The sequence below is a fragment of the Triturus cristatus genome, chromosome 8 (genome assembly GCF_964204655.1).
Source record: "Triturus cristatus chromosome 8, aTriCri1.1, whole genome shotgun sequence".
NCBI classification, from domain to species: Eukaryota; Metazoa; Chordata; class Amphibia; order Caudata; family Salamandridae; genus Triturus; species Triturus cristatus.
In genome coordinates this window covers 103,523,712-103,545,006 of record NC_140591.1, presented here as the reverse complement: position 1 = coordinate 103,545,006, position 21,295 = coordinate 103,523,712, and the positions used below count along the sequence as shown (strand labels likewise).

The 21,295-nt window shown below is 41.1% G+C and overlaps 1 protein-coding gene across 2 annotated transcripts in view; it reads right to left on the bottom strand.

Moving 5' to 3' along the window:
• MAEL (maelstrom spermatogenic transposon silencer) overlaps window positions 1-21,295 on the bottom strand; it is a 1,256,240-nt gene that overhangs the window by 442,173 nt on the left and 792,772 nt on the right. The gene's annotated exons all lie outside the window — the stretch shown is intronic.

The following is a 21,295-nucleotide window of genomic DNA, read 5'->3' as shown; positions in this document are numbered from 1 at the left end:
GACAGTTCTTCTTGAAGGGGTCGCATATGGAGACGGTAATGCGGAACCAAGAGAATGCAAGTAGACATCATCCCGAGAAGGGATTTGAAGAGACGCAATGAGCGTCTATTCGGACATTATCCGGAGAGCTAACGACTGCAGCTTGTCTTTGCGTTCCTGCGATGGAAAAGCTTTCCGTAGTACTGTGTCCAGAGTAGCGCCCAGAAAGTTCATGCGCTGAGACGGCTGAAGGACGGACTTCTCGTGATTGAGAGTTAGCCCTAGTGAATCGAAGAGCGTTAGACAGGCGTTGGAAGACCTGGACGCGCCCTGAAGAGATGGAGACTTGACCAGCCAGTCGTCTAGATAAGGAAAGACCTGATGATGGTGATGGCGTAGGTATTGGTGAAAATGCGGGGGGCCGATTTGAGGCCAAACGGCAGAACCCGGAACTGGTAATGTCTGCCGGCCACCACGAATCGTAGGAATTTCTTGTGGTTGCGATGTATCGGAATATGAAAATAGGCGTCTTGCAGGTCTAACGACACCATGTAGTCGTTCGCATTGAGTAGATGTAATACCTCCTGAATGGTGACCATACGAAACGACTGCTGTTTCAGATATTTGTTTAGATTCCGTAAGTCCAATATTGGTCTCCATTTTTTTTCCTTTTTCCGGATGAGGAAGAAGCGGGAGTAGAACCCTTTTCCCCATTGGTTTGGGTAACTCGCTCTATAGCTCCTTTTTGGAGCATAGTCTTCACCTCCAAAAGTAACAGACGTAGGTTTTTGTGAAGTGTGGGCGGGGAGGGGTGTGAGGAGGGATTTTTATGAATTCCAGGGAATGGCCGAATTGTACTAATTGTAGAACCCAACGGTCCGTAGTTATTCTTTGCCACTTGTGGAGAAAGTGGGAAATTTTGCCGCCAATCTTGGAGGGTGGCGAGAAGGTGGAGACCGGCCGTAGTTGGAAGTCATTGCCGTCGGGCGGTTCCCTTTTGGTGTCCACCTTTACCACGAAAGGAGGACTTCGTGTATGCGGATTGTCGTCGCTGTTGATATTGCGGACGGTGTTGCTGGGAGGAGGAGAATGAAGAGCGTTGGTGGAATTCTCCCCTACCAGAGGATTGACCTCTTCCCCTGGAACCCCGAAAGGAAGGGTTCCGGAATTGTAAGGTACCCAACGCCCTGGCAGTATCCGTATCTTTTTAAATTTCCTGTAATGCCTCATCAATGTGGGTGCCAAAAAGAAGTTGCCCATCATACGGCATGTCCAACACCTTGGTCTGGACCTCCGGTCTGAAGGAGGTTGCCTTTAGCCAAGCCTGGCGTCGGAGAACTGCTGCGCCCGCTAGTTGTCGGAAACCAGTGGAAGCAATATCTATTGCACAGTATTATTTCAGAGGAAGATCTTTCTCCCTCGAGCAAGATCTTTTTTGCATCTTCTTTGGATTCCTCTGGCAGGTCTGCCATGTATGGGGCAATGTCTGCCCACATTTGACGATTATAACGCCCCAAAAGTGCCAGGGCGTTAGAGGCCCGCACTGTTAAGGCCGACATTGAAGAAAAACGTTTGCCTATGGTGTCTAAGCGCCTGTCCTCTTTATCAGGTGGAGCTGTCAATAGAGCAGCCGGGTTGCTTGACCTCCTCTGTGCGGCCTGCGTAATGACCGAATCCGGCTTCGGATGGCCCGTAAAACAAGCCGGAGCTGTGTCTGGCGCTTTATATTTTTTGTCCAGGCGTGGTAACACTGGAGGAACAGAGGAAGGATGTTGCATAATTTTAATTCCTTGTTCCCAAATGTAGTCTATAAGTGGAATTGCCCGTACGGACTTCTTAAAGTGTTCCTTAAAATCATAAAGGAAACAGTCTTGTTGATGCGAGGGCATTGGAATATGAAAGCGCTGGGCCGCTCTCTCTTTAATGTTATGGAAGCCGCCAATATCCTCTGGAGGCGAGTCGGCCGTGGTAGGGGAAGGAGAAGTTGGGCAGGGAAGGATGTAATCATCCCATTCGTCATGATGAGAATCGACCTCCTGAAGTTCTCCCTCCTCAGGCTCTTCCTCATCTGTTGTGGGAGGAAGTGGCGTTGGAGTAGGCTCTGATTGCAGTACCAATGGCGGCGGTCTTGGCCTTGGTGTTGGCGGCGCAACTGGCGTCGGAGGAGGCGCCGGCGTCGGAAACCGCTGTTTGTAGTCCGTGATCAGGAATTGGAGATCCGTGACCAGTGATGCAGGCAGGCAAACCATGGAAGGTGGTGGCTGCACGTATTGTGGAGGTGGAACCTGTTGATAATCCTGGTCCATGTCCTCATAGTCTGAGGTATCTTGGTATTTCACATGTAGCTGTGAAGGGCTTGTCGCAGCTGGGAACATACTGTCGTCCCCTGAATCTTCCTCCTCAAAAAGTTGAGCAGGCGGTAAGGTGGAGACCCATCTGGGCGATGTAAGGGCCGGAGTTAGTGCTCGTTTGGTGATTTTTTAGGTGCACATATGTATTGGGCGTCTCGGAGTCAATATCCGTCGACGGGCCCGTCGACGGTAGAATGGTAGGCGGTGTAATAGGCATGTGAGACAGCGTCGACGAAGTCATCGACGGCGGCGTCGTCAGCGAGGAAGATGAGAATTGTTTCTTCGTCGACGACGGCGTCGACGAAGGTCTCGTAAACGGTGTGCTTGTCGTCGACGGCAAAGGTCTCGTCGACTAGGTTTTCTTCGACGATGAGGCGGGCGTCGACGATGGAGCTGACGTCGACGATCCTGCTGTCGACAATGTCGTCGGCGGCTTAGCAGTCGACGACGATTTTCTGATCTTCAGCGTCGACGAGATCATTTTACCTGCCGTCGATGATGGTGTCGTCGTCGACGTGGTCATTGAATGGGACGTGACAGTAGATATCGTCGTCGTCGAGGTTACACAGACTGCCGTCGATGGAGGTCTTTTCGTCAATGGAGCCACCGTCGACGAGGTTGTCGTCGGCGACGGGGCAGAAACTGGCTTTTTAAAAGTAACCTGGACATCTGGAGGAGAGGAAATTCCTGGCAGAGGCGAGGCCAGAACCTCTGAAGACTTTTTGTGTGTCTTCTTAAGAGGTGGCTGCGACGAAGGGCCTGGAGATTACGCCCTTGGTCGTTTGCGTGAGGAGTGAGAAGAAATAATAGAACTCTCACTCTCCTCAGAGGACACCACAGAGTCCTTGTCCTTCAGCCTTTGCAGCCAGATTAAAAGGCGCCCTTCTCTATCCTTCAGGGTCTTAGTTGAAAAGGTACGACATACCTTGCAGTCTTTGGCGCTATGGCTGGGGTACAGACAATAAAGACAGTCCTTATGCTGATCATCCACGTGAAGCCGTTTCTTCCCACAGGAAGAACAGGATCTAAAGAGTCCTTTCTTAGGAGTATCAGCCATGACAAATCAAGAAAGTTTTGATTAGAAAGCACTGGAAATCCAGAAGCAATGAGCAGAGCTCAGTGGAGACTCCCTTAGCACGACGTGCGGTAGAAAATCTGAGGGACTAGAGCTCCTTCCAGGAGGGTTCTAGAGGGTGGTGCTAGCTGATTGGCTACTGGCCAAACTTTGGTCCTTTTTACATAAGGACGTGGATAGCTTGCTAATATAAGGCCCTTTGGGGCCTGTTACTCTATGTCTTCTAGACATTGCTTTGTTATTTACCGGTGACTCCCATCCCGACGACGGGGAAGGATTCAGGCATGTGAATCTATGAAAGATACCCTAATACTGGATAATAGAATGTATTTATTCTAGTCAAACCCTCAGCACTCTGAGATTCGAGGCAAGTACAACACAGTCTTATTTAAGCATACATTAAGTCTCACAGGTAAGTAATACAGTTAGGCCCTAGGGGCCACGCAAACCATATACTAAGTAAGTGGTATAAGAACCACTGTCACGAACACAGGATAGGCCTAGGCCATCGCTGGGGCTACACTATACTACCAAAGGTTAGGAAGTGGGAGGCCCACGGGTTTCAGGTGCAGAGTGGAAACACTCACGCGTAATGCGTAAAAGCCGATAGAAATGGAAGTTATTAGAATTTAACAGTTTTAGGACACTTCTGAATAGCTAGGAAGTCGAGACTTGGAAACTAGACCCTTGAAAAGTCAATACCCTTGTGAGCACCGAAGTATTCAAGTTACCTAGCCCACGGGCTGCGGGTGCATAGGTGTGAACTTGCGTCGGGTTTCGTCATTGACTCCTATGGATGCCTGAAGGAAAGTTGCTGACAGGCAGTCAGTGAAGAGTGTCCGGTGGATCCCAAGGCTGGGATCAAGAAGGAAGCATACCTGCAAGCAGAAGGGACAGAGTCTAGGTCACCAGCCAGGAGCCGGGAAGGAACCAGGAAGGAACCAGGCGATGTCGTGAAGATGCAGGTGAAGAGGTGAAGCTTGTCGCAGCAGCCACGGGTACCAGGAGGCGTCGAGGACGACCAGGACCAGGAGGTGAGCTGTCCCACGAAGGCTCTTGCTGTCGGCGGCATCGAAGTCGAGTCAGGACCAAACAAGCCTTGGCAAGCGGAACCCACACAGGATAGAGAACTTGCTTCTGTTGCAGACCAGGAAGGTCTGGGGTGCTTCTCTTTCACAGAGGAGCGGGTGCCAGTCTGGAGGAGCCGGACCAGCAAGATGAAAAGAACAATTGTTACTTACCTGTAAACAGGTGGTTCTCCAGTATTGGTGTCTTTCATAGATTCACATGCTTGAATATTCCCCGCCGTCGGAGTGGGAGTCCCTAGGTAAATAAAATAGCAATATATATATAGTATCATATACATAATCACATAAATAGGGCTATACAGGTGTAAAAAAACACCAATAATGTACCTATATGAAAACTCCATAGGGATACATGGAGAGAGAAAAAATACATTTGCAGTCTATCACTGTCATTATGTTAGTCCGAACTCCGGCCAATCAGGCGCCAGCACCTCTCCAGAACCTTCTCCTCAGAGCTCCTCACCTCAGATTTTCGTAGCACCAAAGAGACTCTTAGAGTGTATGAGGCGAAGAGAGCCTCTGAAGGGAGGAGGGAGGGTCGCATGATAATCTATGAAAGACACCAATATTGGAGAACCACCTGTTTACAGGTAAGTAACAATTGTTCTTCTCCAGTATTGGGGTGTCTTTCATAGATTCACATGCTTGAATATGAATAGAAAGCAGTAACGCTATATTGTTTCCATAACAACATCCACGTGAGATTGCAGTGAACATAAACTCTCTTTTTAAGAAAACATCTCGTACATTCACCTATATATATATATATATATATATATATATATATATATATATATATATATATATATATATATATATATATATATATATATATATATATATATCCTACTGGCGGTCGCCAGTAGGTAGTTATAGTTAGGACCCTGTTTCCATAGGAAATCCGCAACATTCTATTTTGAATAACTTTGGCGCCGGTCGACGAATCCTCGCGAATTTCTCAAAATAGGTGGGGCGCTACGCTCCGCTCCTACCCTGAAAGTCTCGGGGGGATTCGTCAAGCGGGGGCTGAGATAAAAGGGGGGTCCCAAAACGCGTTTTCCCCATGCATTTTTCCATAGGACCTTTAGACAGGGCTACAGCCCGAACGGCTGAACAGAATTACTAGAAATTTGGCAGAGAGGTAGTCCTCAGGTCAAGGAAGTGCCTTTTGTAGGTTTGGTGTAAATCTGTTCAGTAGATTCTGAGAAAATAGCCTTTAAATCAATATATATATCTGAGCCAGCTTACGGTACGCTTACCGTAAGCTTACCGTACGCGTACGGTGGCGTGCGCGAGCGCGATTCTGATTGGCTCTTAGATCTTAGTAAACATTCGAATCGGTCGAAACCAGGAAGCGGCGGCCGCCATTTCGTGTGTTTCACTCAGAAAAAAAAGAGTGATAACAAGAAAAGGGGGCAAGGAGGAGAGTTACAGACCCCCTTACATTTGTGAGGGGGTCAAAGAAGGACAGAAAAGTACAAAGAAAACATTTATTGATTTTAAAAAAAATCACGGGGTACGCGTACGGTAAGCGTACGGTAACAAAAAAAAAAAAAAAAAAAAATGAAATTCAGATTTAAGTGTTTAATTATTAGGGGGCTCTAAAAAGAGCCGTTGTGTTTATAAAGTGATTTTTTAGTGGTACCTACAAGTAAGTACCGATGCAGAGTCTAAGGTTCAAGAGGAAGACTCTGTTCCCTTCATCATTGAAGTGCACACCATCTCCTCTATAAATGTCTTGCATGTCGTAACGCATGTTGTTGTGGTAAATGGAACCCATACCATAGTCACGGAGGAAAGCAGAAACAGATTTGTTGACGTGCTTTCTTGCTTTGTCAATCGGCGGACAGAAATGATTGGACTAGTTCCATTTTTGCCTTTGGCATATGTTGGAAAACACAAAGGCAGTTTTAGGGAAAAGTGAAAACAGTTGTGCAAAGGTGTCCTTCATAAGCATTTCCAGACCTACCCCAGTCAAAGTGCCTAGGTCATTGCCACCACAGTGCACTATTATGAGGTCAGGGTGTTGGATTTGCATGAAGGATTTCACCAATGGCATCAATTGGTGCCACTTTAACCCTCTCTGACCAATCCATTTAATGTCTACATTTGGCAAAGCAAGGTCTCTCACAATACCTGTTTTCTCTGCAAACTTTTCACTCCAGAAGACATAGCTGTGTCCTACAATCCACACTGTGAACATCTTCAAAGGAGATCTGGATGCACTCAGGAGGTGTAATTCAGTAGAATGGCAATATGAAAAGAAAGACAGTTTGGAAATGGAGGCATACATATTGTTTTATAAAAAAAAAAAGAACTGAATGGCTGTTTCATACCATTCTACACTAAAAACTAGGCTGTATGTGTAAATTTATAGAAGCATGTTTTGTATTGGTACAGAAAAATGTGTTACCAAAGAACAGTACTATGGATTTGCTGTAAGGTTTGAAAAGTCAAGCACTCTTGCTCTGTGGAATTGAAACATTGTTTGGCGAACTTCTGACCTAACTCCACACAGCAGTGTTCCATGAGCTGTTGCTATGGTAGCAGGCAGAAGTCAAGTTGGGGGAAGGGTACTAGGCAGAAGTCAAGTTGGGGGAAGGGTACTTTTGGAAAAGGGTTGGTTTTCAACCAATAGAAATGTGTGATTACATTTGAAAAAAAGGGGGAAGCACTGAGATTTGAAACTTACATGTATATGTGTGGAAAAATAGAGGGAAACTTTGCCATTATCTGGTTCTGCTGAGAGGAGAGAGGTGTAGAGAACAGAGATCCTGGCTCTGATAATCTGCTGTTTGAGTGCCACATTTCTTTTACAACTAACTAATTTTAAAGGTGAGTTTAGAGTTTGAGAGGAGATGTATATGGTAAATTAAGAAATGAATAATAGAAATGTAATTCTTTTTGTTGAAGTTGTGTTTATTATTTTCTGTTTTGGGAGAAATTTAAATGTGAGGAACATGTAAAATAATATGGACTATGTTTTCACGATAAATTAAGGTGTATTGGTATAAAAAAAGAATAGTTTAAGGGTTTGAGGTTGGACTCAGTAATGCAAATACATTCAGCATCACTAAGGCTGGTTGCCCTTGGTGGAATGTAGGCAGTCACCCAGGTTACACATGTTGGGAAATATAGGCAGAGATTTATTGTGTACAACTCTGGTAATTTTATATTTGCATTAGTAGGAAAAAGGGGGAGCGATTTTTTGGTGCAGAAGCAGACTCTTAGCACACACCCAGCTCCTTTCCATGTATAATCATGCACAGTATTTACAAGCGAGTGGGGTTTGAGGTTTCAGTCTGTAATGCAAATACATTCAGCATCACTAAGGCTGGTTGCCCTTGCTGGAGTGTAGGCAGTCACCCAGGATAGACATGGTGGTGGTCTGAAAAAGCAGTCTGGACATGGGCTTTTTAAAAAATCTAAAAAGTGGATTCATAATGTGTCAGTCTGTAAAAGTGATCATCACTTGTCAAAAAAAAAAGAGCAGTAAGTGTGCTTTCAAATTGGCAAAGAAATTTCGTTTTGTGACTAATGTGAAAACATGACTGTGTGCAAATAGGAATTACAGGCAGAGATTTATTGCGTTTTGCTCTGGTGATTTCACAGTTGCATTAGTAGGAAAAAGGGGGAGCGATTTTTTGGTGCAGAAGCAGACTCTTAGCACACACCCAGCTCCTTTCCATGTATAATCATGCACAGTATTTACAAGCGAGTGGGGTTTGAGGTTTCAGTCTGTAATGCAAATACATTCAGCATCACTAAGGCTGGTTGCCCTTGCTGGAGTGTAGGCAGTCACCCAGGATACACATGGTGGTGGTCTGAAAAAGCAGTCTGGACATGGGCTTTTTTAAAAAATCTGAAAAGTGGATTCATAATGTGTCAGTCTGTAAAAGTGATTATCACTTGCCAAAAAAAGAGAGCAGTAAGTGTGCTTTCAAATTGGCAAAGAAATTTCGTTTTGTGACTAATGTGAAAACATGACTCTGTGTGCAAATAGGAATTACAGGCAGAGATTTATTGCGTTTTGCTCTGGTGATTTCACAGTTGCATTAGTAGGAAAAAGGGGGAGCGATTTTTTGGTGCAGAAGCAGACTCTTAGCACACACCCAGCTCCTTTCCATGTATAATCATGCACAGTATTTACAAGCGAGTGGGGTTTGAGGTTTCAGTCTGTAATGCAAATACATTCAGCATCACTAAGGCTGGTTGCCCTTGCTGGAGTGTAGGCAGTCACCCAGGATAGACATGGTGGTGGTCTGAAAAAGCAGTCTGGACATGGGCTTTGTAAAAAATCTGAAAAGTGGATTCATAATGTGTCAGTCTGTAAAAGTGATTATCACTTGTCAAAAAAAAAAAAGAGTAATAAGTGTGTTTTCAAATTGGCAAAGAAATTACGTTTTGAGACTATTGTGAAAAGAAATGTAGTAATATATTTAAATAAAATAAAAGGATTTTTTTTTTAGTTTTTTTCAGGTATTGCTGAAGAGCAGTGAACAAAATTTAAGATGCCTACAAAATCCAGAGTTAAAAAAACCCACAAAAAAAACCTATATTTGAAGACAACTGGAGGACCAAAGTTAGTAGAAGATGCTCATGTTGGGAAAAAGAAAAAATCTTCTGGTAAGCAGAAAAAACAATTTCTAAAAAATATATTCAAAAGAAGGAAAAATGTACAAAATGTCTGTACTGGAAAGAATGTTTTGAAAAGAAAAGGACAGGAAAAAATTGAGAATTTAGTTAATGCAAATATACCTTCTGCAACTGAAAAGATTTACATAAATAGAAAAACAGCGTTTAAAGAGATACGTAGAAAAATGGTTCAGAGAAGAGTTATGTCCAATTTGATAAAGGATGTGAAGAAATATAAGCAAAAGACTAAGTTTTATAAAAGAAAAAAAGAAATTGAAGCCATTGCAGCAAAGGCATTAGAATTAAAAAGGAAACTATTCATTTTAATTTTGAATAGGATGCGTACATTAGACAAAATGGTTAATGTACTGAAATCACATAGCAAAAGGAAAAGAGTAGTTAACAGAACAAACTTTTGTAAAGTGTTTTTAGGAAAGTGGATGCATAGTTCAAGTAGTGAAACTTTTTTTAATGAAGAGAGCTATTTTCAAAGTAATAGTTTGCTGCATGCAGTTGACACCAGAGGTCGTGCTTACGAAGTGAAAAATGGTTGCATAATGGAGAAGGAGATAATGGTTCCAAGAGATGAGGTACAAGTGATGGCGGATGAGGCTATGGGGAGACGTCCTAAAGCCCCAGTGTACACTTGGAATTGTAGTAGTATTTGCACTGTGCGTCAGGAATCTATTGACAAATTTCGTGAGTTTCTAAGAGAATATAGTAAAAAAAGTATAAAACAGAAGATTAAGGTGCTTCAAAGTCTGGATCCATGCAGAGTGAGAGAGAATACTGGTTTGCAGGGTCATTCTCTGGCTTGTCTATCTAGAAAAGTGTGTAATAGTGTTTTCCATCATTTTAGGATGCTGGCTGTTCATCATACTGAAATGAGAAAGTTTGTGAGACGGTTGTATTTTGCCAAAAGTCCAGCAATAAAGTTAAATGAATTGAATAGGGCTCTGTTCCGAGGAACGGTATCAGATGTAGAGTAGGTTGTTGATGAAATTCAGTTTTGTTACTTTGGTCCTGAACAAAACAGTGCAGAGAAGGACACAGTAAATGAGGAAGAAGTGGAAGAGAATGTAGAACCCTCTGTAAGTAACACATTTAATGATCACATAACAAAATTTGCAATAATCTCTAATGAAAGACCAAATTTTACTTGTATTTGTTGCCGCAGAACTCATTATAGAAAACAAACTAGGAATGTTGATCTCTACAGAAAGAGTGAAAATGAAGATAATTATAAGTGGAAGGATTTTGCCACATATATATTTCTTGAAAATTGTTTTGAATTGGGTGAAGATCAGCGTATTTGTAAATACTGTTACAACAAGTTAGAGGAAAATAGAATGCCGACCAGAGCTGTACATAATAATTTAGAATTGGATGCTATTCCTGCTGAACTTTCTGAATTAAATACATATGAGTCTATACTCATTCAATGTGTTCATCCGTTCCAGACCATAGTACGTATGGAGCCCAAAACTGGTAAATTACCTCCTTCAGATTTACTGAGAGGTTTAAAAGGTAGAGTGGTGTATTTGCCCTTGGATTTGAAAAAAAATATGGAAACTATTGATGCGGATACTTTGGAAACTGAACCATTAATTATTCTGGTTAATGGTGTACCTACAAAGAATAAGATGATTTGGCAGGAGCTGGTAGATGTGCGGAAAGTACAAAGAGCAAATTTGTATTTGAAAAGGAATAACAAATGGTATGAATCAATTTATATAGAAGAAGAAGAAGAAGAAGATTTACAAGAAGACACAGAAACACCAACTGGACAAATTGAAAAAGTGGATAAGTCAAAGGAAGAAGAAATTTATGAACATTTTAGCATACATCCTCTTCATTCAAAAGAAGTTATGGGAGACAATATTGATCTCTTTCAGATGAAGAAAGCAAAAGGAACTCCCGTGAGTGTATGGGAGGAGAGCTTGGAAGCTCGATGTTTTCCCCAGCTGTTTCCTAAAGGAAAAGGAGGACGATACGATGAACGTCCGGAACAGATTCCAGCTTCTGAGTATCGGACTACAAGACTATATGCTGAAGATCCCAGATTTCGACAAAGTATTCCTTATTTGTTCCATCTTTTATTTGAAAGCGACTTGTCTGCACTGTCTTATGCAGTAAATCACATTTTAAAAAGTGGAGTACATTTACAAAATGTGTCATGTCTGCTAAGGATTTTATGGAGAAAGTGCAGCACCGAGATGATCATTTGGAAACACAACTGATCAATCTGATGGCTTGTCAGCGTGGGACAAATGAATATTGGTACCGACGCCATGGTGAATTAAAATGCATATTACGGAATTTAGGAACACCAACATGGTTCGTTACCCTAAGCTGTGCTGAGTACGCTTGGGATGATTTACTGGATTTTCTACGAGAGGCAAATTCAAACATTAAAAACATCGAATACAAGACAGCAGGAGAACTGTGCTCATTGGATCCGGTTAATGTTTGCAGATATTTCAATCATAGATTTGAGGCTATGATGTCCTTCATCTGCAATAAAAAAAATCCACCTCTTGGAGAAGTAGTAGATTTCTTTTGGAGAAAAGAGTACCAGGCAAGAGGTGCTCCTCATATTCATATGCTGTTGTGGATCAAGGATGCCCCAAAGTTTGGAACAGATACTGATGAAGCAGTGTTATCTTACATTGAAGAATATGCAACATGTGCTATACCAAAAAGCACAGTTGAGAAAAAGTTAAAGGAGCAAGTTTTACGTTTCCAAAGTCATCGGTGTGGAAAATACTGTCGACGGAAATACAAGAGCAAAGATAAATACTACACTAAATGTCGATTTGGATTTCCTAGACCTGTTCTTTCAAATGGAAGAGTAAACAGTTTTATGTCAGCTGTGAGACATACTATCACAAGAAAATCACCTAAGAATACCTACAACCTAAAAAGAAAAGAAGAATCAAAAAATATAAATGACTACAACCCAGTCATTTTATTAATGTGGAACGCTAACATGGATATACAGTATGTAGCTGACAATTCCATTGCTGTTGCTCGATATGCAACGTCTTACATTACGAAATCAGAAAAAACAGAATTGAAGGAAATGTGGGAAGAGATTTCTCACGAGAAGACTGTCAGTAAGAAGCTGTACAGTTTCAGTTTGAAGATGTTATCGCATCGAGAAATTGGATCCTACGAATGTTCAGATAGGTTATCTTCTGCAAGTCTCTACTCGAAATCAAGAAGAATAATTTGGGCAAGTTTAGGCCTTGCAGCAATGAGAAATCGGGTACTAAAATCTGTTGGAGAAATTGAATATTTGGCCGAGAATGACCCAGAAAGTACAGATATTTTGAAATCAAACATGTTGGACACATATTATCCCAAGAGAAGTCAACATCTGGAGAACATGTGTCTCTATGAAGTGCTGCAGAACTACATTTATTCACGGAAAGCCGCAGAAGACAACAATGGAAAATATAAAGTCATTGGTGAGGAAGGATGTTTGGTGAAGCAAACAAAAGGAAGTTTGATAAATCACAGGAAGCTGAGTTGCGACACTACTGACAAGAAGGAATTTTACTACTTGGCTCTTTTACAGTTGTTTAAACCATGGCGTACAGAGGATGAACTACTGGGAGAATTTCAAAGCTATGAAGATTCCTTTAATGCTTGCAAAGACAGCATACAATGCAGTACATTCTCAAGTTATCTGCAAATGTTAAATGAAGAAATTGAACAGGAAACTACAATTGCAGCAGAAATAGCTAGAGACAGTTCTCAGGACAGCCAAAGTTCAGAAACACTCAGTCAAGATCCCCTAGGACAACCAATCGTTGAAAATGAAGCATCAATAGCCATGAATGAAGTGGAAACGGCTATGAATCAAGCTCAAGAAGAATTTATAGACTTACAAAATTTGGAAAGACAACTGAATGAAGAGCAGCAACAAATTTATGAAGAGATCAGAAAAAAAAAATTGATCACGGATTTCTACATGAAAAAAAAGAGTGCTCATGCACATCATTTTATCCAATCAGGATGTATGTAAGCGGACAAGCTGGAACTGGAAAAAGTTTCCTAATTAAAGTCATCAGAAGCTACCTACAGCAAAAAACGGATTCTACTTTGTCTTGTGTGGTTACTGCTCCAACTGGGTTAGCAGCATATAACATAAAAGGAATCACTTTACATCGTCTGCTAATGTTACCAGTGGAGCATGAGAACAAAATACAATACAACAAGCTAACTGGAGAAGCATCCTTGGAAGTTTCAAGAGTATTGAAGAAGATGCAAGTTCTCATTATTGATGAGGTGAGCATGGTATCAAACTTAATGCTTGCCTTTGTGCATTTAAGAATGCAGCAAATTTTGAAGACAGACTATGACATGTTATTTGGTGGAAAACACGTCATAGTTTTTGGAGATCTTTTGCAACTTACTCCAGTTAAAGGACAACCAGTGTTTAATACTGTCACACATGAAGACACGAAGAAGTCATTGGGAAGCATCGGAAATACAAATATTTGGTCCTTCTTTGAGTACAAGGAACTTACTACTAATATGAGGCAAGCAAGCGATGAAGAATATGGAAGTATTCTGAAAGATATCAGAATTGGACTACTCACAGAAGTTGGCAAAAAAGCATTACAGAGTCGGTTGCTACATAATTTATTTCCAAAGGAAGAAATAGTTGCAGAGAAGATATACAAGAACATTGCAGAAAACAAAAGTGTCATCTGCTTAATGCCAACTCTACGTGAATGCTCAATATTCAATGAGGAGCTTTTGAAATTGGAAAAAGAAGAGATCAGGAAATTGGAAGCAGTGGACAAAATTGAGGATGGAAGAATTACTGTCACAGTAACAGGCACACTGAAAAATAAATTGGATTCACTAGAGAAGAACATTTCCAAAACAGCTGGATTAGAAAAAAATCTATATGTTTGCATGAACTGTAGAGTATTTTTAAGGAGAAATTTGGATGTTGAAAAAGGTTTAGTTAATGGAGCTATGGGAAGAGTTGTGGGTTTTATTAATTATCAGAAAAAAGATGGAATTGAATGTTTAAAAATAAAATTTGATCAGATAGAAGAAGTTAAAGACATTTGTCGTTGTACAGTTCGTTTCATGCTTGTGAAAGACTTATATGTACGTAGGAAGCAGTTTCCGTTTTCGCTAGCATATGCTGTAACTATTCACAAGTCTCAAGGATTGACTGTAGATTGTGCATTTGTGAACATTGGTTCAACTGTGTTCAAAGAAGGTATGGCATATGTTGCTTTGTCACGAGTGAAAACATTATCAGGTTTATTCATGATAGACTTTGATGACTCAAAAGTTAGTGCTGATACAAATTGTGTAAAGGAGTATAATAGATTAAGAAGAAGCATGCTCCTCATTTAGGTCAGTATCCTGTGTTGGAGAAACGTGTAGTTTCTCGTAAAAGGAGAAATGAGAATATCTGTAATGAAGATGTAGAGAGGAGGAAAAAAAAAAAGGAGTGATGTAATTGCAAGCAAAAAGAGTAAGGAAAAAGTAGAACAGGTTGTAGGATGTCATTTTGAAAATAGCTCTGGTGTCAACTGCTACGCTAATGTAGTGCTGAATGTTGCATTTTATCTGGAAAGTTTGCAAGAGCAGATAATAGTAAATCAGGGAAAAAGATTCTGTTCTGAGCTGAGTCTCCTTTTTCAAAAGCTGAGTAATGATAAAACTCAAATAGAAAGTGCTACTGAAATTAGAAAACTTTTAGATGTATGTTCAGGACGAACACAGTTTTCTCAAAATTAACAGCAAGATGCACACGAATTTTTGATGTTTTTTCTTCAGGTTCTGGAAGAAGAAGAAGTTGCAATTGATAATTTATTTGGTCTCTCTTATAAATGGGAACATAGTTGTGAAAACTGTTATAATATATGTGGCTCTAATGTTGATAATGAAAGGTTTATTTTTTTGACATTGCCAGAGAGTAAAACAGTCACTTTTGCTAAATTAGTTAAAGATGCTAATCATAGCATGCAATGCGGTGAGTGTCAATCTGACATGTTTTCAACGTTAATTTTAAAGGAATACGGACAGTATGTAATTTTAATGATGCAACGATGTAGAGCTGATGGTTCAAAATTGGATACTTTAATAAAGAAGTTTACAGGACAGCAATTATCAATTTCAGGAAAAACTTTTGCAATAATTTTCCATGAAGGACCTACTGTTACTTCTGGACATTACACAGTTTATCTTAAATGTGAAAAAGGCTGGACACTGTGTAATGATTCCCAATTGGTTTTTAAGCAACGTTTGCCTTTAGATTTAGCAAATTCCTATCTAATCTTCCTGAAACCTAAATTTTAGAGAGACTTGGCAAGATCTGGACAAAACAATTTTACCATTTTATTGGATTACCATTGGAATTTTCAAAAATAAAGATTTTTTAAATTATCATTTGGCCTAATGGAAAGATAACCAATTGTAATGTGGACTTTTTTAATTTTTAATGAAACTTTCGAAAACCAAAAATTTAGAGAAAATCGGTAACATCTGCACAATTTAAATTTTGGAATGTTATTGGAGTGCCATTGGAAATTTTTTCAAAAAAGATTTTTTAAATTACTATTTGGCCATGTGGAAAGGTAACCAATTCTATTGTGGACTTAATAAATTATTAATAAATCTTTCGGGAACCAATATGTTACAGAGAATCGGTGAGATCTGTACAAATAAAACTTTAGAATTTTATTGGATTACCATTGGAAATTTAATCAAAAAAGAATTTTAAAATCACTATTTGGCCTAAAGAAAATGGAACCAGATGTATTGTGGAGTTATTTGAGATATAATATTGTGATTATACTTCTGAAACAAAAATATCAGACGGTATTTTAAAGAAATAAGTATTGATATTAGATGATATTTTTTTAGAATATTATGCATTTCTATAATGTTAAGTTTAAGTAAAAAGAGATTCTGGGCTTTTTTAATACAATCTTTGAGATTGTTATTTTTTTTTTGCCCGCTGTTAAATGATGAATGCAATTGCTTTCACAATTTATAGTGAAATGGAATATATTCTGAAAACAGCAAAAATAAGGCAAAAATATATTTTGATAAATATGTAAATATGTGTACTGTATTATAAAATGTTTTAAAAATATTAATACTTTTTTCTTTTTTTTCAGATTGATATAGAAAATTTTCGAAAACTAGAACCATTTTTAAAGCAATTTTTAAAAAAAACAAATGAATAAATATTTTTTTGAGTGGGTATGGTAAGTCAATAATAATAATTGTAGTCTCTCAAGGACCTTGTAATGTGAAAATTGATTTTTAGTGTTTTAAAAAAAAAAAAAAAAAAATTACGCGCACCGTACGCGTACGGTAAAAATAAAAATAAAAAAAGTTTATAAAAACATATATAAAAAAAGATGAAAGATAAGGTTGGCTCTTAAAAGAGCCGTTGTGTTCATGCAGGGACAGAGGAAAGAATGATTGGGAATATTAGACGGTACGACAAGTGTGCTGATCTATTTTACTGTTCACCAGGGAAACACTGGTCTCCCTATAAGTAATTAGATCATGACAATGGGCGCACCGTACTTCAACCCTCGCAAACCGAGGGTTAATTTCCAGAGGGCCAGAAAAAGGAGATGCTCCCCCCACAGATGAAGGGCTCACCTGACCTGCAGAAGGAGGACTCGGCAATGCAGATGATGGTCCAGGCTGAGCTGCTGTGGATGTGCTTGGTTGACTTACTGAAGGGTTACCTCCAGTAAGTCGAGCATGTGTCCTTCTGTGTACATCCTTGAGGTGCCTCATCATGGTATGATTCCCAAAGGAATACTTCCTGTCAGGATTACCTCTTGAAAGTACACGCTTACACAGCTTACAAGTTACTAAGGGTGCATTTACCTTTTGCTGGCCTTCAGGAAAAGTAAAATAATCCCATACATAAGAGGTCTTTTGTTTCCTCGCTCTCTGCCTCAAGGTAGTGCTGCTAGTGCTAGCCTCACTCTCAGAAGGGCTCTGCTGTTCTGCCATCGTATCACAAAGACAACCCAGCTCCTTCTCCTAAGGGATCACAAGCAGAAATGAGGGGAATGGGTGTGGTGTAGGAGAGTTCTAGAACTGAAAGTAGTTTCAACCAATCAAAAGTTGTGTTTCATGATCACGACCTACCGTACGCTTACGGTACGCTTACGGCAAAAGTACGCATGCGCGTAAAAAAGACACGCGCTTGCGCGCATGCGCTTAACAGTCACTCCCCGACACTTCCGCGTAACGTGCGCGTGTAGCGTACACGCGTACACGTCCCACGCAGAGTACGCGCGGCTACGCAAATTGCGTAAATATACGCAAACAGCGTAGATAAATTACGGACATTGCGTAAACCGTACGCTTACCGTAAGCTTACGGTACGCGTACTAAAAAAAAAATAAAAAAAAGGAAAAAATGTACTGCAAATAAATTTTACATGTTTATTTTATAAAATACATTAAAAAAAACATATTAAAGAATTTTAAAAATTTAACCATAGTCTTTATAAAAGGATAGAAAATTAAAATAAAAATATGTTTAAAAAAATAGAAGAAAAAAAAAAATTAGCATTTAAAAAACCTTGCAAATTCACTGAAAAAACCATGGGTTTCACACACGTTATAGTTAGGAATTAGCATTTAAAAAACCTTGCAAATTCACTGAAAAAACCATGGGTTTCACACACGTTATAGTTAGGAATTAGCATTTAAAAAACCTTAGAAATTCAATGAAAAAACCAAAGGTTTCACACATGTTATAGTTAGCTGGACATTTCACTCGTAAAAAACCAATGAAATTCCCCCGTTATAGTTAGTTCAGCTAACTATAACTCGCGCGCCCGCAATGCACTGCTGATGACGTCACATATTACATCACTCATGACATGGTCAGTGACATCACTCATGACATATATATATATATATATATATATCCAGGAACTCCGCTAATGTCGCTTCTGACAACGGATACGGACCACAGTTTCGTGCAGAAATTAAGTTTTATTCAAAATCACCTTGCTGCCATGACGCGTTTCAGCCCGAGCATGGGCCTTGATCTATATATATATATATATACACACACACACATACACTTGTAGACATACAGCATGAGTATAAATACAATGAATCGTATTGAGAAAAAAACAGTCAATGGAAACAATATGGAGGCAGGAGGAAGAGGCTCACCTTATTTAAAGAGATTGCGCAGCACTGCCTGTCCCACTGCAGTGTCCTCCTCACTTAAGGCTGCCAAGCAGTAGTGCTTAGTAAACGTGTGTCTGGTCGACCACGTAGCTGCTCTGCAGATGTGTTGCAATGGTACTCCAGCAAATAAGGCGGTAGATGATGATACTGCCCTAGTGGAGTGTGCTCTCACTGAAGACTGAAGGGGTTGGTTTGCCTTCTGGTGGCAGAAAACAATAGCTGCCGAAATCCAGCGTGCAATCGTCGGTTTAGTAACCCGACGTCCTTTATGACAACGTCCATATGCTATAAAAAGTTGATCGGATTTTCGAAACGAAGCTGTCTTACTAATGTAGAACTTTAGGCATCGCTTCACGTCCAAAGAATGCAATCTTTGCTCTGCAGGTGTCTGAGGATTAGCAAAAAAGGTCTTTAATATTACTGGCTCATTAATATGAAAATCAGTAGGCACCTTGGGTAGGAATGATGGATTAGTGCGTAACACTACAGCATCCGGTTTGAATTGCAGGAACGGAGGTTTGATGGTAAAAGCATGAATGTCACTGACACGACGTAAAGACGTTAGTGCCAGAAGTAGTGCCACCTTCCAAGTTAGATATTTTAAGTCGGCTTTGTGAATGGGCTCAAACGGAGGTCTCATCAATTGCGTCAACACAATGTTAAGATGCCACAACGGAGGAGGGCGCCGAATTGGCGGGAATTTCCGAAACAAACCCTTAAAAAATTGGCGGATTATTCTTGAGGAACAAAGGGAATTTAATCCATCCTGCCGGAAACGGGAAATAGCTGCTAGGAAAACCCGTAAGGTTGCATGAGACAGTCCAGCATTAGCTAGGTGCAAGAAAAAAGGTAGTAATTGGTGCGCCGTGGAATGTATCGGGTAGACTCCGTTAGAAGCACACCAGTGGCAGAATCTTTTCCATTTGAACTTGTACGTCCTGACTGTAGAGGGTGCTCTTGCTTGGGCTAAAATATCCCTACAATCCTGCGGGATGTCTAGATGGGCGAACTCATGGTGTTCAGGTTCCAGGCCGATAAGCTCAGTGAGGAGGGATTTGGATGACAAATTCTCCCTTCGCTCATTGTGAGCAGATCTGTCCGATGTTGAAGGAGGATTGGTTGACATTGGGACATCAGGAGCAGTTCTGAGAACCATGTCTGCCGGGGCCAGCGTGGGGCTATTAGAATCAGGTGGCAAGGTTGTCTCTTCATCTTCCAAAGGACCCGAGGTATGAGGGGAATTGGAGGAAAGGCGTACGCAAATAGATTGCACCAGTTTATCAAAAGGGCATTCCCCTGCGATTCTTTGTGGGGATGCCAGCTTGCATAATTCCGGCATTTCCGGTTCTCCGGCGTAGCAAAGAGATCCAGTTGCGGACGACCCCATAGTTGGAATATCCTCTCTAGAGTGGGTTGGTGTAATTCCCACTCGTGGGTCGATGAGGAGGACCTGCTCAGGGAATCCGCTAGGACATTGGATACTCCTGGTAGATGTACTGCTGTAATCATGATTTGATGACTGAGAGACCAGTCCCAAATTCTTTGAGCTAACCTGGACAGACTTGGGGATTTTGTTCCGCCCTGTTTGTTCACATAGTGCATACAGGTTGTGTTGTCTGTCTGTATTAGCACTGATTCTCCTTGGATCAAGGGTAGAAATGACTTTAGAGCGAGGTAAATCGCCATTAACTCCAACCTGTTGATGTGCCAAGTTCTTTGATGTGTTGACCATCTCCCTTTTACCGAGAGATCCTCCAAATGCGCGCCCCATCCCTCTAATGAGGCGTCTGTCGTGATTGTCCTGTCCGGCGGCACCGACAGAAGAGACGTGCCTTCTGTCAAGTTGGCTGGATTTGTCCACCATACGAGTGCTGACCTCATTTGATCTGTGACACGTACCCTGTCGTGGAAAGAACCCGTTACTTGACGCCACTGAACATCCAGTGCTTTCTGAATAGGATGTGTCCTCAGCCTGCAATGAGGAACCAAGGCAATGGAGGATGACGCCATCCCCAGAAACGATTTTAACAATCTCCCAGAAACTGACTCTTTTGACCTGATCAAAGCCACCAGCCGTAGAATCTTTTGCAGGCGCTCTTGGGAGAGAAACGCTCTTGCTGATACCATTTCCAGAGTTGCTCCCAGAAAATCCCTTTGCTGAGCAGGAAGAAGTTGGGATTTCGCTGCATTTATGGACAGCCCTAATGAGCGAAACACGTCCTGGCACAGAAATGTGTTGTCGCAGGTGAGTGCTTGACTGAGATTTCAGGAGAAAATCGTCCAGATATGGAAAAATTTGCACTCCCTGGAGTCGCAGAAACACTATCACTGGAGCTAGTACCTTCGTGAACACACGAGGGGCTGAGCGCAGGCCAAACGGTAACACCTTGAATTGGTAATCGTGTTGACCCACTCGAAAACGCAGGAACTTCCGATGCCTTTGTAATATAGGAATATGAAAATAGGCATCCTGGAGATCTATTGTTGCCATGAAATCTTCCTGCGAGAGTAAACGCAAGATGACTACTAGCGTCATCATACGAAAGGATTGGCTCTTTAGGTATTTGTTTAGTGCCCTTAGATCGAGGATGGGCCTCCACTCTCCGTTTTTCTTTGGGATCAGAAAGAATCGGGAATAAAACCCCTTTCCCTCTGAGATATTGGCACCAATTCTACAGCTCCCTTTTGCTTTAGAAGTCGAATTTGATGTAAAAGTTCTTTCATGTGAGCTGGTGGTGGTCCGGAGGGTGGTGTGGAAGGAGGGAATTTGGTGAATTCTAAGGCGTGCCCTTTTTTCACAATGTCCAAAACCCAACGGTCCCTTGTGATGGAGGACCATTGAGAAAAGAACAGAGAGATTCGACATCCAACCTTGCATGTCCGGAACGAGTCACTGCCTTTTAGACGCGTTTCCTCTGTATGAGGATTTCCCTCTATACGACTTGGAGGCCT